The sequence below is a fragment of the Callorhinus ursinus genome, unplaced genomic scaffold, assembly GCF_003265705.2.
Source record: "Callorhinus ursinus isolate GAN/ISIS: 27379988/994484 unplaced genomic scaffold, GSC_fseal_2.0 scaffold36, whole genome shotgun sequence".
Classification (NCBI taxonomy): Eukaryota; Metazoa; Chordata; class Mammalia; order Carnivora; family Otariidae; genus Callorhinus; species Callorhinus ursinus.
In genome coordinates this window covers 12,681,455-12,697,017 of record NW_027397098.1, presented here as the reverse complement: position 1 = coordinate 12,697,017, position 15,563 = coordinate 12,681,455, and positions in this window count along the sequence as shown.

Genomic DNA, 15,563 nt, shown 5'->3' with positions numbered 1-15,563 from the left:
GATGGTGATGAATGGTGGTGATGATTGGCCTGTTCTATCTGGATGTAGGTGTGTAGTTGCACAGGCGATTGCGTTTGAACTGATCCAGTGTTACATTTAAGACGTGTGGATTTAACTTCCTGTAAATTTTGCTTCCCCCCACCAAAATAAAGAACTGTATGCAAATATTGAACTCTAGCTAACTACGATGTGCAGGCTGCAGAGGGGAAGTATATTAAGGTGTGCAGTGTGCTTTGAAACAGAGAAAGAATGAGAGGCACGAGAGAGGCAGAAAGGAGGAATGTGCTATATTGATTTAAAACACATAATGAGTCAGAATATGAAATTAATGTTTGTTTATCCTGTATTAGTTTCCCTCGGGTGCTGCAACAAATCACCACAGACAAAACTGAAGTTTATTCTCTCACAATTCCGGAGGCCATGAGCCTGAACAAAGGTGTTGCAGGGCCACACTCCGTCTGGAAGCTCCGGGGGAGGACACTTCCTTGTCCCCTGTGTCGTCTGGGGACCTCTGGCTTCCTTTGCTTGTGGCCGCATCACTGAACTTTCCCCTTCCTGGTTATACAGCTGCCTCCTCTTCTCTCTCAAATCTCCCTCCCTGTTTCCTTGGAAGAACACCTATCCTTGGCTTTAGGGCCGAGTCACATAATTCAGGATGAGTCCCTTAATTTAATTACATCTGCAAAGGCCCATTTTCCAAATAAGATCATACTCCTAGACTCCAGGGATTTGATGTGGACATCTTTTGGAAGGTCATTTTTTGCACTCTGTGAAAAGAATGTAAATTCACTTGTATTAAATAATACTTATAGCAGTAGAATAATGGGATATGGCTAACTCCCTAGTTTCCTACGTTATCAACAGTAAACATTCTTGTACAATAGAGCATATGTTACTTAACATTTCAGAGATTTTTTTAGATAATATGATCACATTTAGGGCTTGCTTATTTCATTCCTGTTCAAAACTAGTATCGTCAGCTATCAGGGGCACAAGTCTTAATGTCCCCGTTAAGAACTTGATTGATGGAGTATTGATACAAACCAACAAGGGACAGAAACTCCGTGTTGCTTTTCTTCAAGAATTTAATCACTTCAAGTTGAGGGCTCTTGGTCCAGGGTCCAGAGCTGCTACTCTGCTAAGGCAGAGCAGAACAGATTTTCCAGCCTGTTTCAGAGATACTCAAAAGATTTATCTGGGCCTGTGAAAACGGCTAGGTCTTGGTTCCTTCGTCGGATGGGTAAGAGATTAGGGAGAAGGCCCCTTTCTTCCCTCATTCCAGTATCGAGTCAGCAGCCCCGAGGAGGCAGCAGGAGGCACACCCTGCCGGGGGAAGGAGAAGAGACATTGATTTTGGCTGCTTCCTGGGGATGGTCTCGAAGGGTGGTGACAGAGAGCGCCAGGAGGGAGGGCTGACGAGCAGCCCCCGAGGTAATGCGACCAGGAGCCGGGATGGCACTCTGGCTTGTAGAGAAGGGGATCTGGGGAGGTGAGGCTGGAGGGCACGGGCCGAATGTTTCCTGCCTCTCATTGCCAAGGAAATCATGGCAGGAGCGTGCAGCGTGATTTGGAAGAACGAGCGGATGGCAGGCAAGAGGTGAGAAAGGTCTCGGCAGTGACTCTAAGCACTAAGCAGCTCTCCTCAGAGGCTGAATCAGCACAGCTGGACCCCGGAGCACTGCTAAGTGTTCTGCATGGATTATCTGCTTCAGTCTTCACAACCACCCCACCACCGCCACAGTAAATCGAAAGGAAACAGAGACACAAGAGATTCTACACCTTGTTTGAAGTCATCCAGCTGGGAGTAAGGAAACGTGATCTTTCCTATGCACTTGGCAGTACGACCTCTGAGATCAATGTTCTTGTTATCTCGTCTCATAGATCTGGAAGCTAAGGTGAGGAGAGGCAGATCACTTGCCTGAGGTCACCAGGCTGAGAGCAGCAGATCCAGGTGGAAACGGGGGAGTGAGTGGACCGCGGGAATATTCCTGGGCTCGCAGCTCAAGTTCTGCGGCCTCGGGACGGAGGAACCGGGTTGGGGTTGGAGCTGGGGCAGTCAGAGCCCAGCCCGAAGGCACGACCACCACCCTGTGTGCCTGTAGCCATGGAAACCCAGAGAAAAGACTGTGGGTTTGCTTCTGAGGAACATCACCAGGATTTGGTAGCAGGGAGGTGAGGTTTGGGGTGGTGAGCTATGGGGTCGACACATCAGCTCTTAGGGCTTGGTTGCTGCCTTAGACATGGCTGCCGCAGTGCTGCGTGGTCACATCCCGTGTCACTGTCTCCTCCAAGTTCCTCCTGATTTGGTCAGCCAGGTGTGTCCCACCTCGCAATACCTGAGAGCCCTCTGTAACTGTCCCCTGCGTGTTCTTGGAGAGTCCACCCAAATGCACCCCTGAGAAGACCTCCCCAGCACCCCCTCAATATGCCGGGCACCTTGTCATGCCCTCTGTCCCCTCTGCACTCATGGCCTTGGGTGGTGATCGTGGCTCGTTGTGCTGTCGTTCTGCCCAAGGCCTGCGAGCTCCCCACGAGGGGCACTGACTTCCACATCCACGTCTCACTGCCATGGCGGACAGGGTTTATGGCTCGGCTCAGAAATGCAACTCCGTTCACTCTCTGTGAGATGGTGCCTAGGAGGCAAGTTTCTCAAATTTACCTGTTGAGAGGTGTGCTGTTGTATTGCGCCCCACCCAGTCATGAATGCTGCTTCACCCCAGGAGACTGCCAGCTCCCAAGGAGCAGTAATGAGTACTGCCGTCCTTCTTCACTCTGCCGATGTCAGTAGGCACTCATCTTAAGAGAATTTTCTAGAGGCAGTGATGTTGCCTACTCACTCTATGTATGAGACAGCCTCTAAAAATTGAGATACAGAGCTAGAGTTTACAAGAGGACACAAAGGAAAGGGAAGATTGCCAGAAATTAATGATTGACGCATTCGATCTAAATCCAAAGCCTGTCATTGAGCCTTAAATTGTTAAGAAAAAAAAAGAGAGAGAGAGAGAGAGAGAACGTAAAAAATTTACAGTTGAGTACAGGGATTGCAGACTGGCGATTACAAGTAAGATTAAAGTCTGCTGTTGTAAATTAAATAAGGTAAGATTATGTTTGCAGGTGAACATCTTCAATCTTATTTTAACCTACTATGTTCTACATAAAAAGGAACTGCCAACAGTGCCTGCTAAAAACTTAGCAGTCACTAAAAGTTTCCCCAGGAAATTAAATCTCATAAGCAGGTAATGATATAGATGGTCTTCAGGTATTGAGCCCCTGCAAATACATAGTACACAAATAAGCAAATAACCCCACTCATACTTACAGGATGTCTACCCTTTTAGTGCCACTCACGGTGTTAGTTGTTGGCTTATGCCTTTGTCTCCTCTAACAGGCTGAACAAAGAGGGTACTCATTCTTTTCTCATAACTAGCTCTTAGCATAATGCCTGATCTAGCAGCCATTCAGTGAATACCCTGAGTGCCTGTCCGCGTCTGTATGTATAAGGGTTAGGGACAGGTTAATGATGTCACTTCAAAGTATTTTCTAATTTTAGTAAATGAAGATAAAATTGGTTCTCTAATTTTACTTGACTTTTCTCCCCTCTTTTTGCCCATCCAGAAATTCGAACAAAGGATGGTTCTTTTTATCCTAAAGAAGTCATACTTGGTTTTGTGTCCTAAATTGCTTTGCATGAACGAGCTACCCATGGGAGTTGCAGTCCTGAATAAATGCAGATCTATGGGATAAATTACAGGCTGACTCAGAAATATTTTTAAAAATGATATTCTATTGTTTGCTGGAGAAATTTAAGGAAGAAAAAATAAAATGAAGTGCTGGACAGGGTGACCCTCCGGGTGACAAACAGCCAGTCTTGCTGCACCTGGCTGTTCCTGGGCTGTGATGCTCTTGGTGGATTCCCTTTTCTCTTCTTTTCTGTGTTTATTCCTTAGTTTTTCTGGAGTACATCCTCCAGTAACTTCTTGGTTCTTCTCACATGGCTGGGGATACCTGGGTATACCTGTGGTCTTCTAGCATTTTCCATTTCTAGAGATGTTTCCAGGGACATCTCTTACGGTAGCAGTTCTGTCCAGGACTCTAAGGGACAAACCATTTAGGATAAGTGGGCAGGGAGCTCCCACAGGCTGTGTGTTTACCCCCTGCCGGACGTGGTCTGAAACATTTGCTCGAGTGTCTTTGGGAAGGGAGAGGTCTGATGTGTTGCTGGAATGTAAGTGCCTGCGCTCTAAGGGGCTGGGTGGCACAGAGGAACCAGGACTGAGGTTTTCACTGGCGCACTACCCGATAGATGGGACTTCAGTTGTTTCTCCTGCCCTCCACCCACTTCTCACCCCCCACACCCATCTGTGTGTCGCTCTGGTTCAGACACCTCTGCGGTTCAGTTGGGTGCACTGACACTTGCCTTGTCGGAAACCTACTTCCAGCGTATTCCAGGCTGTAGACATCTCCCCCCGATACCTTGCTCCACTCACTGTTGCCGAATTGTTTTCTAGACCCATCTTGAGATCTCCTCTATATCTACCTATTCGATCCCTGTTACATATTTGTTGTTGTAATGGTGCATTTTCATTTCAGTGGTGTCTAGAGAGAGAATAAGGGCAAAATTATGGGCCTGGACTGTTAGCTCAAACAAAACAGAGTGAATTTCATTTAAAAAATAAGTTTAACAACCCATAATAATGATCATGGTAAGGTTTTTTCTTACTCCGCCAATGATAGACATCTGTCTTCTTTCCGTTTTCATGTACTGGGTTTTATAAAACTTGATAAGCCCAAGATGTAAGAGAGAGAGGGGTAAAGAGAGAGAAAGCGAGCACGTGAGCAGGGGGAGGGGAGAGAAAAACACAAAGAAAGGATGAAAAGAAACGTGGCACCTTTAACCGTGCTTGCTTGGTATTTCAGAAAGAACCCAAAACGAACTCCCCATAACCAGAGGAACCACATTGAGAACTTGGCAAATCCGTATGTGGGCCAAATTTTTGTGACACACTTTTCTCTGAAAAGAGAAGTCTCCCTAATAAAGGTGATCTCCAACTTAGTTCAGTGCAGAAGGCCGTCTAGGCTTCCCTCCGTGCAACTGTCACATTTCCATGAAATGTTCACATTTTCAGATGAGTCACAAATCTTTATCATCTATGGTAACCCCTTTCCATTGCATGGATGCAAAAACATCCCAAGCACTCAGAGAAAATCCTATTTGGTTTCTGAGTGTTTGCTCTTTTTTGGGCATCTTTCTATGCCTGTGGGATACAACAGCGTCCAAAACCACCTCCCCACCCAGCTCATGTTCCGTTGGAGGGACAGCAGGTAAACAAGTTACAACTCAGGTGATGACAGATGCCATGAAGGCAGTGGGATGGGAAGTGATGAGCAGGCGGAGTTAGTGAATGCTGTCTTAGGATGGTTCTTGGATGAGTCCGCATTTGTGCCAAGAGAGGGATAAGGTGGAGGGATGGAAGGAAGGCATAGTGGTATCTGGCAGGAAGTGCACGCAGAAGGAATAATCAAGTGACAATCATTCCTCTTCCACCATGATTTTAAAAGATATTTAAGGATTTCCTATCGCTTTAGGTACTTCTTTATGTATTAATTGCCTTTTTTTGTTGTTAGACAATGTTTGTTCTTAGGCAATCTCAGATATAAACTTCTAGAGGTCATGGCAACCTACAGGAAACTTTTTGGAGGAAATCAGTACTTTAAAACTTATTGTAAGTATGTGCATAGAAAGTCTTCCGTTTGAATATGTTGCAAGACTCTTTGAATCTAATGTAGGAAACCGGGTCAACCACCACCCAGAGAGGATGGGACCATTTCAAAAACCCCTCAGCTGTCCGGCCCGTATGACATCTCTATTTTATGGTTTTGTTGATCTGATGAGGAGCCTAGAACACTGTGAGGCATATGCAGGGGTTCTAGAGGAACCAGAATCCCAAGCACTTCCGCCTCCTTCTTGGAATGTTCTCCAAGATTTATTTCGTGTGGCACCCAAATTGCCAAGAGTGGAACAAACATGAACTGACTTCTGAGTAACAGTGTTTGCTTGGGCCATATGCCCAACTGGGGCATTTGCATGGCTGGGCAATTACACAACTGGGTCATTTGCACAACTGGGCTCTTTGCACGGCTGTAGCTGGAGGTGCTTCTTTTCTGTCTTAGTAAGTGATCCTTTGCATTCTCTCAGAGTCAGGGGACACATACTAAGAAAGCTTGCAGCTCTGAGTCCTGCGTCTCACACAAACCCTGGGCAGCCTGGTGGGCTACACCACCTTCTCCAAATCCAGAAGTGACATTGGGTTGCATGGATTAGCCTGATACCGAGGCACTTGCCCACTTCACCCTTCCCAGAGTCCTCAATACTTGTGAAGGGCTCTGCGGAGCATTGCCTGAGATGAGAGATTTCAGCCTCCGTCCCCAGAGATAGGATGGTAACAGCAAGGTGCTTAGTGGTTTCCGGCTCCCTATTTGTTACTGAAGAATTTGGAAGCCAGCCTGGGTGACCTGGGATCCATAGCCTCTAATAACATATCCTTCGTCTATGGAGTTTAAACACACAATGTTGATTTTACTTCATTTGACCTCCTTCAGGGTCATGGCCGAGAGTCTGCTCTTGGAGACAACCCTGAGTTTCTAGCTAATTTTTAATGTCTACTGGCAGCTTGATTCAGCTCTTCGGCATGGCAGTTACCTTTACACGACTGGCTGGGGGTTACATGAGATAATGTTCGCTTAGCCCACAGTTCTAGACACAGCTCTGTGTAAGGTACGGTGACAAATCCAGCCTGACTCCCAGGCAGATTCCGCAGATACTAAGTGTGGGGTAACATTTACCAGCCGACTGCAGAGGATTGTTTTCCCCGTTTTGGGGCTCAGGGGCCATCATAGTGGTGGGCACGGAGGGCAAGTAAATTCTTGGAGGAGGAATGCTTGTTTCATTGCTTCTCTCCCCCTGTATTGTCATCTCTTTTCGGTTGTACAGACATCTGGTCACACACTGGCTTTAAATGGCCTCAGACAGTAGAGAAGTCCCCATGTCCCCACTGTTGTGGTGCCTTCTTGGTCCTTGATGGTTAGCATGTAGGAGGGCTTGATGGCATCTCCATGAAGTCAGTCTTGTGACCACGGTGCAAATGCACACTGTCTTCCTTGATTTCTCTGATTGCTTTTTTAAAAAAGATTTTTATTTATTTATCTGAGAGAGAGAAAAAGAGAAAGAGCAGGGGGAGGGGCAGAGGGGGAGAGAGAGAGAGAGAGAGAGAGATGAAAATCTCAAGCAGACTCCCCTCTGAGCATGGAGTCCCATGCGGGCCTCAGTTTCACCGCCCTGAGATCATGACCTGAGCCAAAACCAATCGGATGCTCAACCAACTGAGACACCCAATTGCTTTGTTTTTATTTCTCCTAAAAATAGTCTTGGTCGGGACTAGGGACACAAACAGACACACATGGACACATTCATACACACACACTCACACACCCAGACAGACAAAGAGACACACCACTCACACAAGTACAGACACACATAGACAATTCGGAAGTCCACACATTCACAGACGCGCGCGCGCGCGCGCACACACACACACACACACACACACACACACACACACACACAGGAGCGAGGGTCTCCTGGCTATGTCATAGCCTGTTAGCTCCTGGGCTGCTAAAAGTCTGTAGCTGACCTAAGGCAAAGTACAGCCTGAATGAGTTCCTTTAGATTTACTTTAGAAGAAAGTATGGTATTGTTTTGAGAAACAGATTCAGAAAAACATGCCAGATTTCAAGAGCATTTGAATGATTAATTTGAGGGACTGAGTAAGTAGCAAATATTTGGCTAGAATTACCTATCCTCAGACAGTGCACTTGAAAGAAGAGCCTTTGTATGATGAGCTATTTATAACACTATTTTAAAAGGTTACCTTGTTGAAATGCAACATCTCATTAGGAGTTAAATCCTGGAACGGGCTGGGGGAAAAGAAAGTGGTACTTGAAAATAACATGTTGTCAGGGGAGCGAGGAAATGTTACAGTGTGACTGTCTCTCTGTGAAGTGAGCATACGACCACAAGGACTGGATCTTCTGTGGTGAGAAATCCTGTCGCTCTCCTGAGCCCAGAAACCCTTACAGATGGCAGAGCAGAGAGATGTTTTCTTAATGCTTTAAGGTAAAATATTACATGACAGAGCACAAGAAAACATGTTTCTCTAAAAAGCAAATTGATGGAATCTATCATTTTAGAAAGCTAAAATTATCAAGGACTCTTCATGTCTCGAGGAAAATAATGGAGAGGAAATGTCAGGCACTGTGGTTTTCCTGAATAGGCTTTAGCTCATATACATCAGAAGTCAGTTTTTAAGAAAGTCAATTTTTCACACATTTACAGAAATAATTCGCTTCAGATCTGCAATGAAGGCTTGAAACCACATGCGTTTTTGAAACTGCCAATCCAGGATACTGTCTGGGGTATCTTTTTTTTTTTTTTTTTAAAATACCTAAATTAGATCTATGCAGGATGTGGAAATAGCAGATAACAGGCGATGTGGAGCTAATAAAGACAAAAATGGTAAAGGCACTTTCTCTGAGCCCATGCCTCCCTCCAGACACAGTGAAGGGACAGTGCGGTGGGGCCATTCCCAAGGTCACAGGCAGCAGGTGCGCGAATCCGTTCAGAGACGATGTTAGGTGTTTTGGTTCACTATTTAAAACTACAAAACCAACAATTACAGATAGATACTATTCATTCTGAGATTCAAGGTGGGAGAAAGCAGACCAAAACTGAAAAAGAGCCCTTGTCCTCTGACGGTCTGTGGGAGCCCAGGGCAGGGAACCGAGCCAGCACAGTTGGGACCGTCCTGCAAGGGGACACGGGGGCTCGCGCGGAGGGGGGAAGGAGGCGCAGGGACCGCGCAGTGGTTCTAGGTCCGGCGTCTGTGCATGAAGAGGCCCGCCTGGAGCCCGCCCAGGGCCTCACCTTCCAGGGTCTGCCCGCTGCACACCACCGTGGGAGACGTTCCTTACAAGTCCGTGGTGTGTCGGGCGGAGATTTTTCTGGAGAGCCAGCACTTGACAAGAATGCCACATATCTCACTCCGTAGCCAGAAAAGCCTATTTGAATCATTGAAAGGCTGGGTGAGGGAATTTGTGAGCACCTAATAATAGAATTTCAAAAATCCTTTTTTGTTTATTTTAAGCACATTTCAGCAGCAGGGCATTGTTCTTGAATAGCCCGTGCACTATAAATGTATTTTCAGTGTTTAGCAAAGAGCTTTAGTTGTCCATATGGAAATGTATTTAGGTGTTTTCAGCATTTGTCCTGAAATATATTTTTCACACTGTATAGATGCAAAGATTTAGTGGACAATGACAGACTTTATCCCAGCCCTGCTCAGAGATAATGAATAAAAATTCTGAAATTAATAATATCTAAAAACTCAGCCCCTTTGAATGTCTTAAGAAGTTCCCCTGCCTGAGTGTAGGTTCCAGTTAATAGCAATCATACTACTACTCTTCAGTTTGTAGACGGTTTTACAAAGAATACCAAATGCTAGAATCCATGCCCCTGAAAGTATTAAACTTGTTTTTATTTTCATTATAAAACATACTTGTTTGATTCTATTAGAATACCTGTGAAAACCATTTTGCAAAATTTTAACGATGAGATCCTGATTGAGGAAGTCTCTCCCAATTTCCTAGAAACCATTAATTAAAATTTCAAAGTATCAACCTCTGTGTTACATATTCATCCAAAAAAATGTATTATTTAGACAACAAACGCTGTTGCCTTGCGATAGGTTATTTTTTTTTTTTCAAATGAGCCAACACAACGGAATAAAATATATGATCTGTCGTGGCTGACTCACTTCCTGTTTCAATAACAAGAGTGTCATCCGCTACAGGCTAAGCAGCACACTTTGTTACTGTTTGTGTGGCTTTATGTGGACAGTTGCCAGAAAGTTCTTAGGGAAAATACACTCATCATTCTAATACCAAAAAAGAAACTTTCGGTGAGCAGTTTTGGCTGCGGCCGTTGCCCTGTTTATTATTTATGCTCTAACCAAGCCTCCCTAATGGGAGTGAGAATGCTTGCCTGGCAGCATGAAATGCCGCCGTAATTTCGCCCGGCAAAGGGGCCATTTACTCCTGTCCTCAAAGTCCTAACCCAAAGGAGCAGTGGTGTCCCCCAAGGTTGAGAGTTGTGCTCCAGCTGGTCACCCGGCTTTGCTCTCAAGTGACCACCTGACCTCAGACCTCCATTTCCACATTTGTGAAATGATGGTGTCAAATAGCCTCATCTCCCGGGGGCTTCCTCCAGTGACAAACTCTGCGGCTCTTTGCCCGGAATCACGAAATCGTGTTGGCATGCTTTTGTGCCATCTGTGCCCGCGGCTCCCTGAACCGAGAAGCCGGCCTCCCAGAGGGGTCTCGGGGCACATTTTAGGTGATTCACCTGCGTGATTCACTGCCACACTGCCTTCAGGGCAAGGTGGCTGTGGCCTCAGGGTGCCAGCATTTTTGCAAATCCCTGCAGCTCAGCAGCTGAAGAGCTCTGGACTGGCGCTGGGCGGGTGGGCTGGAAGACGCGGTCCAGGGCTCAGAGGATATGGCTGGCGGGGGTGGAAGAGAATCGGTGTGTATAATCTGACCACTTCTGAAATAGCATCCTGGGCTGTTGGGGGCGTTAACGTGGTTTGGGTCAGATCCGCAGTGCACCGAGACACGTTCCAGGGCCTCGTAGGCTTCACCAGCAGGCACCCACCTCGCTGAATCATGAGGTGTGATATTGCCCTAAGAGTAAGAATGGAGTAAGGTCTTTTTGGAGGGGAGCAGGCCTTCCTGCAGTAGAAAGGGAACTTCAGACAAATAGCCAGTCATGGCTTTGACCCCCACCCCATTTAAAATTTTGTTGCCTCTATGGCAGCATCTGGGTACCAACCAACTCTCTTTCAAAATCCCCATACAGAATTACATGACGACCATGTTGCTTCTCAAGTGTGTGTTAAAAATACATCCAGAGCCTCATCTCAAGGCGTCATTAAGTTATAATAATTAACATCTTATTTACATCCAGTAGAACTCTACACAAGTGTCTAATGTGGGGGAAAGCATTCTCCAATTGCTAAGTCAACATTTGCCCTCAGTCACAAAGAAGGAATACAATGGGCATGACGCTGTTTTCCTGTCACCGACTGCGCAAGGTGGCCTTGGTGGGAGTGTTGTGCGAGTGCCGCTGGGTGGGACGGACCTGCGCCATCAGCCTGGTGCACCTGCATGGTCCCTGTGTGCCTGGGATGAGGGCCAACACTCCTTACTGTGACTGGGCTGTCGCGGGGGCCTCAGTCACATGAGCACGGTTTAAGAATATGCTGCCGTGCAAACTGCTGAAAATATGCTCATCTTCTTTCTTTCTGCTAAAGCCTGCAGTTCCTGGGGCGGGGGGGGGACAAGTATCATCCTCAGGAGCTGGGCCCACAGTCTGTTGATGGACCTTGGGCCATGGGTTCAGGTCCCAGTCAGACACAATCTGGGGATGTGGAAGTGGGTTGGGCTAATTTCAGGGCTTCAATCCATTCCAGAGTGACCTGGTCTGGCTCTAGCATTTAGAAGTCATTTGGACCTCTGGGTCCCATGAAGAACCTAAGAAATACAAAGTCTACCCCTGAATTGCTTCCGCTTATCAAGAGCTTGTGGGCTGTATATTGACTAGGGCTGGTCACCTCTTGCTTCTGCTCCAATTAAAGCAACAGGCTGGGCATCTGTGGTCTCCCTCCATGCCCTGTCCCGGGGGCTCTCTCCAAGTATCCTTGGGTCATTGATCCTCCTGCAGCAGGGGGACACGTGAGACTCCACGTCTGGCTCTCACTTCCCATGGTGTGGTCTCAGAGTCCTCCAGGCTGAGTCCCATAACTGGCCATCTACGTTGAAAGCTTCTTGATCTGAAGATCAAGTGTACTGAAGCTACACTTGGTAAAGGGCTGAAAACGCACCTCTTCTTTTTAGGCTCCTCTCTTGTGAGCTGCCCCCACCCCCACCCCCCTTTGCTTTGCTTTGCCACGGTGTCCCCTCCTTTCTTCCACCTTCTTCTTTCCAGCCATCCCTGCTTTGCCTGATCTTCCTCCCCTGCCTGTCTATAGGCCCCTGTGTGGTATGATTTTTTGACAATCTGAAATGTAGAGTTCCCTCTGCATGACAATCTTCGGTTAGGGGTGGGCCAGGTAAGACTATTTCCCTGACCCCCAGCTCACTTGTCAGCCGTGGTTTTCTGGAAGGAGCTTTCCAGCTGTGCAACCTCGAGCTGGTCTCATCTGTAGCCTGAGGACATGAAGATGGACTCTGCAGAGTTGTGGGGAGGGGAAATGCCCGGTCTGCTGCTTGACACAGAGCTGGTGCTCGGTGAACGTCACTGACCGTCCCTCCCGGATCTCTGGACTCGAACTCTTTGAAAGCTCTTCACAGAGATGGCTCTGCCCCAGGTGCTATTGTTAGACGTTCTGATTTGTGGTTCTGCACTCATGTGCTGGGCTGTCCACTTGCTTCTGCACCCCAAGTCCCCCGTGCCCCTCGAGAGTGGCAAGCCAGAATAAAGGGCCCCGGCAAACGATTAGCAGCCGTTCCTGCTGCTGTGGTTATAAACCCTGCTGCTATTTTAGGTTCGGTATTGTTCAGTCTGGGTTTCGTTTCCTTCACCAGCTATTTTGGCAACTGCCTGGCTCTGAAAGCGCAGGCTCTGTCATGGCCAGGGGCTCGCTGAGGGCCTATGTCTGGTTTCACGTAGTGAGATGTCAGGCACCCACAGAAGAAATAGAGGGTGGGAGAAGTTACACTGATTGTGTTTCGTTCAGAACAGTTTTAAAAATGTCTTTTTAAACAAGAGAGAGACGTTAGAACGTTGTAAAATGTGCTTTCATACCTAAAGTTAGGAGAAATCAGATTTACACAGTGATATTATTGTGAAAAATTGGAGAAAGAAATTGTAAAGAACATTCTAGAATGTCTCTAGGTATACATTATAGTGTGTGTGTGTGTGTGTGTGTGTGTGTTCGGAGGGAATTCCTCATCTACTCATCTGTTTTCTGAATAGGATGGCTTCTGGAATCCCAGGAAAGCCTCTTTCTTTACGTCCCTCAGAGATGTCTGTCCATACACGGGTTCCTCAGAACATTAGCATATGATTATATTATAATTGAGGCATGGGGAGTTTCGGCTGTGGGTGTTTCATACACGTATTAAAAACGGTAAGATTCACTTCAGGCCCATGAGGTTCAGAGTACTTTGTACAGATCATTCCCTGTTGTTCTGAAAGCCAGGGGAGTGGGCAGCCTTGTGAGGATGATGGCAGGCTGCTAAGTGTGGAGATTCCATGTGGAATTTTCTATAATCCAGAGACAGTCCCAAGGCTGATGCATGTCAAAAGTGGAGGGGTTTGCCTCCCTCTCAAAACCGGTCGGCTCCCCACGCATAGTTAGCTGAGCTTACAGCAAATACACTCACAGGTGAGACAACCTTTGGCACCCAACCCTTAACTTTCGGTTCAGAGGACGGTGAGTTCCCGGTACCGGGGAGTAGAGGCTGATGTCATCGGAAAGATATGGCCCTGCTTTGAAATCAGCAAGTGCGTTCAAAGTTCTCCAGCACACACACACACACACACACACACCCTGGAAAATGTGTTTCCAAAGAGCCAGGAGCAGCCCTTTGATAAACAGATGTTCCCAAAACAACAAACAAACAAACAAAACCAAGGACATGTATGTGGTTTCTGCTGAAGAATGCTCCAGAGTTTGTACACGGGCATTATAATCCTATTTTCACTTAGCACTTTCCCGGAAGATATTGCTGGGAGTGAAAACCAAAATTAGCTCTAGGCCAAGAGTGAATAATTTCGACAGCCACTCTAAAATGGTTTGTATGTTTGGAGCCATATATGGGTGAAAGTAACGATTTCAACAGGAAGCAAAAAAAAAAAAAGGGAAAACTTTTGCACACACCAGAAAATTACTTCAACTTTCATTTGTGAAAGAGGTCAGATTCCCAAGACTTGCTGAATGACACTCTAGGTAGTTTTAAAGTTTGTTTTTATGAAATTTATTTGAAATGCTTCACCAACTTTCAGGGCCGAGTCAGGAAACACTGCTTCCACTAATTATTATTTAACAGTTGGCTAGCATTTCTCTTCTGTATGTGTTCTCCTTTTCATAACGAAAAACCAGTGAACATTTAATTGAATTTTGATGATAATCTTAATAGCGCCATTCTACATTTACTCCTTCAAGCAATTTCATGTTTGCAAATTGCTTTTGCATTCCTTGTAGCAAGTTACATAACTTACTTTGCTCAAAGAGTGAAATTAAATTCTTACTAATATGACATGTTTTGGCTTTTTCAGGGTAAACACACAAATATGTCAAGAAATGCCCAGAGAGTGAACTCACGAGGGCAGGGACTGACCAGTGCTGGTTATGAAGTGTCTCCCCATAGCCTTTCCAGTAGACCACGTGCAGCCATGCTGACAGAGCAGGGGGTGGACATCGAAATAAGTCCTGCAATGTAGCATTTCCTGACATGCTGTCAAGTTGACTTCGTCACCTAAACTCTCATCAGCTGGCATGCTTGGCGGCCGAGTGGGGAGCTGGTTAGAGTCCAGAAATATAAGCCCCCAGTGTTTCCCAGCTGGAAAGGCTAGAAAACAGTCCAGTGCACTGACTTCTCAGCAAATTATAAGTAAAAGCTGGAGATCCCAAAAAGGATCTCAAAGGACATAGGATCCAGCAGGTTCGGGGTTCTGCCGGGGAGCACCTTCGTTCTCTTGGGCCGGGCACATGGTGGCTGTGACGATGATTATTAGGAGATATTTAAAAAATCGTTTTCCAAGATGGCGGAGGAGCAGGAGACCTAGATTTTGTCTGGTCTCAGGAATTCAGCTGAATAGGGATCAAACCATTCTGAACACCTACGAACTCAACAGGAGACCGAAGAGGAGAGTAGCGACAACTCTCTGAACAGAGAAGCGACCACTTACTGGAAGGTAGAACGTGCGGAGAAGTGAATCCGAGGCGATATTCGGGAGGATAGACGGCGGGGGAGGGGCCTCCGTCGGCCGCTTCTGGCAAGTGCTAGAGCCGCGGAGCACAAAATCGGACCTTTTAGAAGTCGGCTCCGCGGAGGGACGTCGCTGCAGTGGCTAAGCGGGGGGTGGAACCCTCGCGGGACAGTGGGGTCTCAGGACCCTCGGGGTCACAGAAAGACCGGGGGAGCCTGAGTGCGGCAGAGCTCCCAGGGTTCGGAGCAGGGAAGCCGGCTGCAGAGACGGAGCCGAGCCGCGGGCTCTCAGCTCGGGGTTGCCATAAACTGTGATCCGCGGCCCAGTCGGGCCACGGCTCCTCCAGCAGGGACCCAACAAGCGGCAGATCCGGGGAAACTCCCCTTCCTTCCCGGGGAGGAGCGGCGCGGGAGCGCACCGCAGGGATCTGCTGGGTTTGGAGACTCCACACGGGGTCGGGTGCCAGAGATAGAAACGCTCGGTCACAGGCCGGGTGAGCACGGAGTGCAGCCGGAGA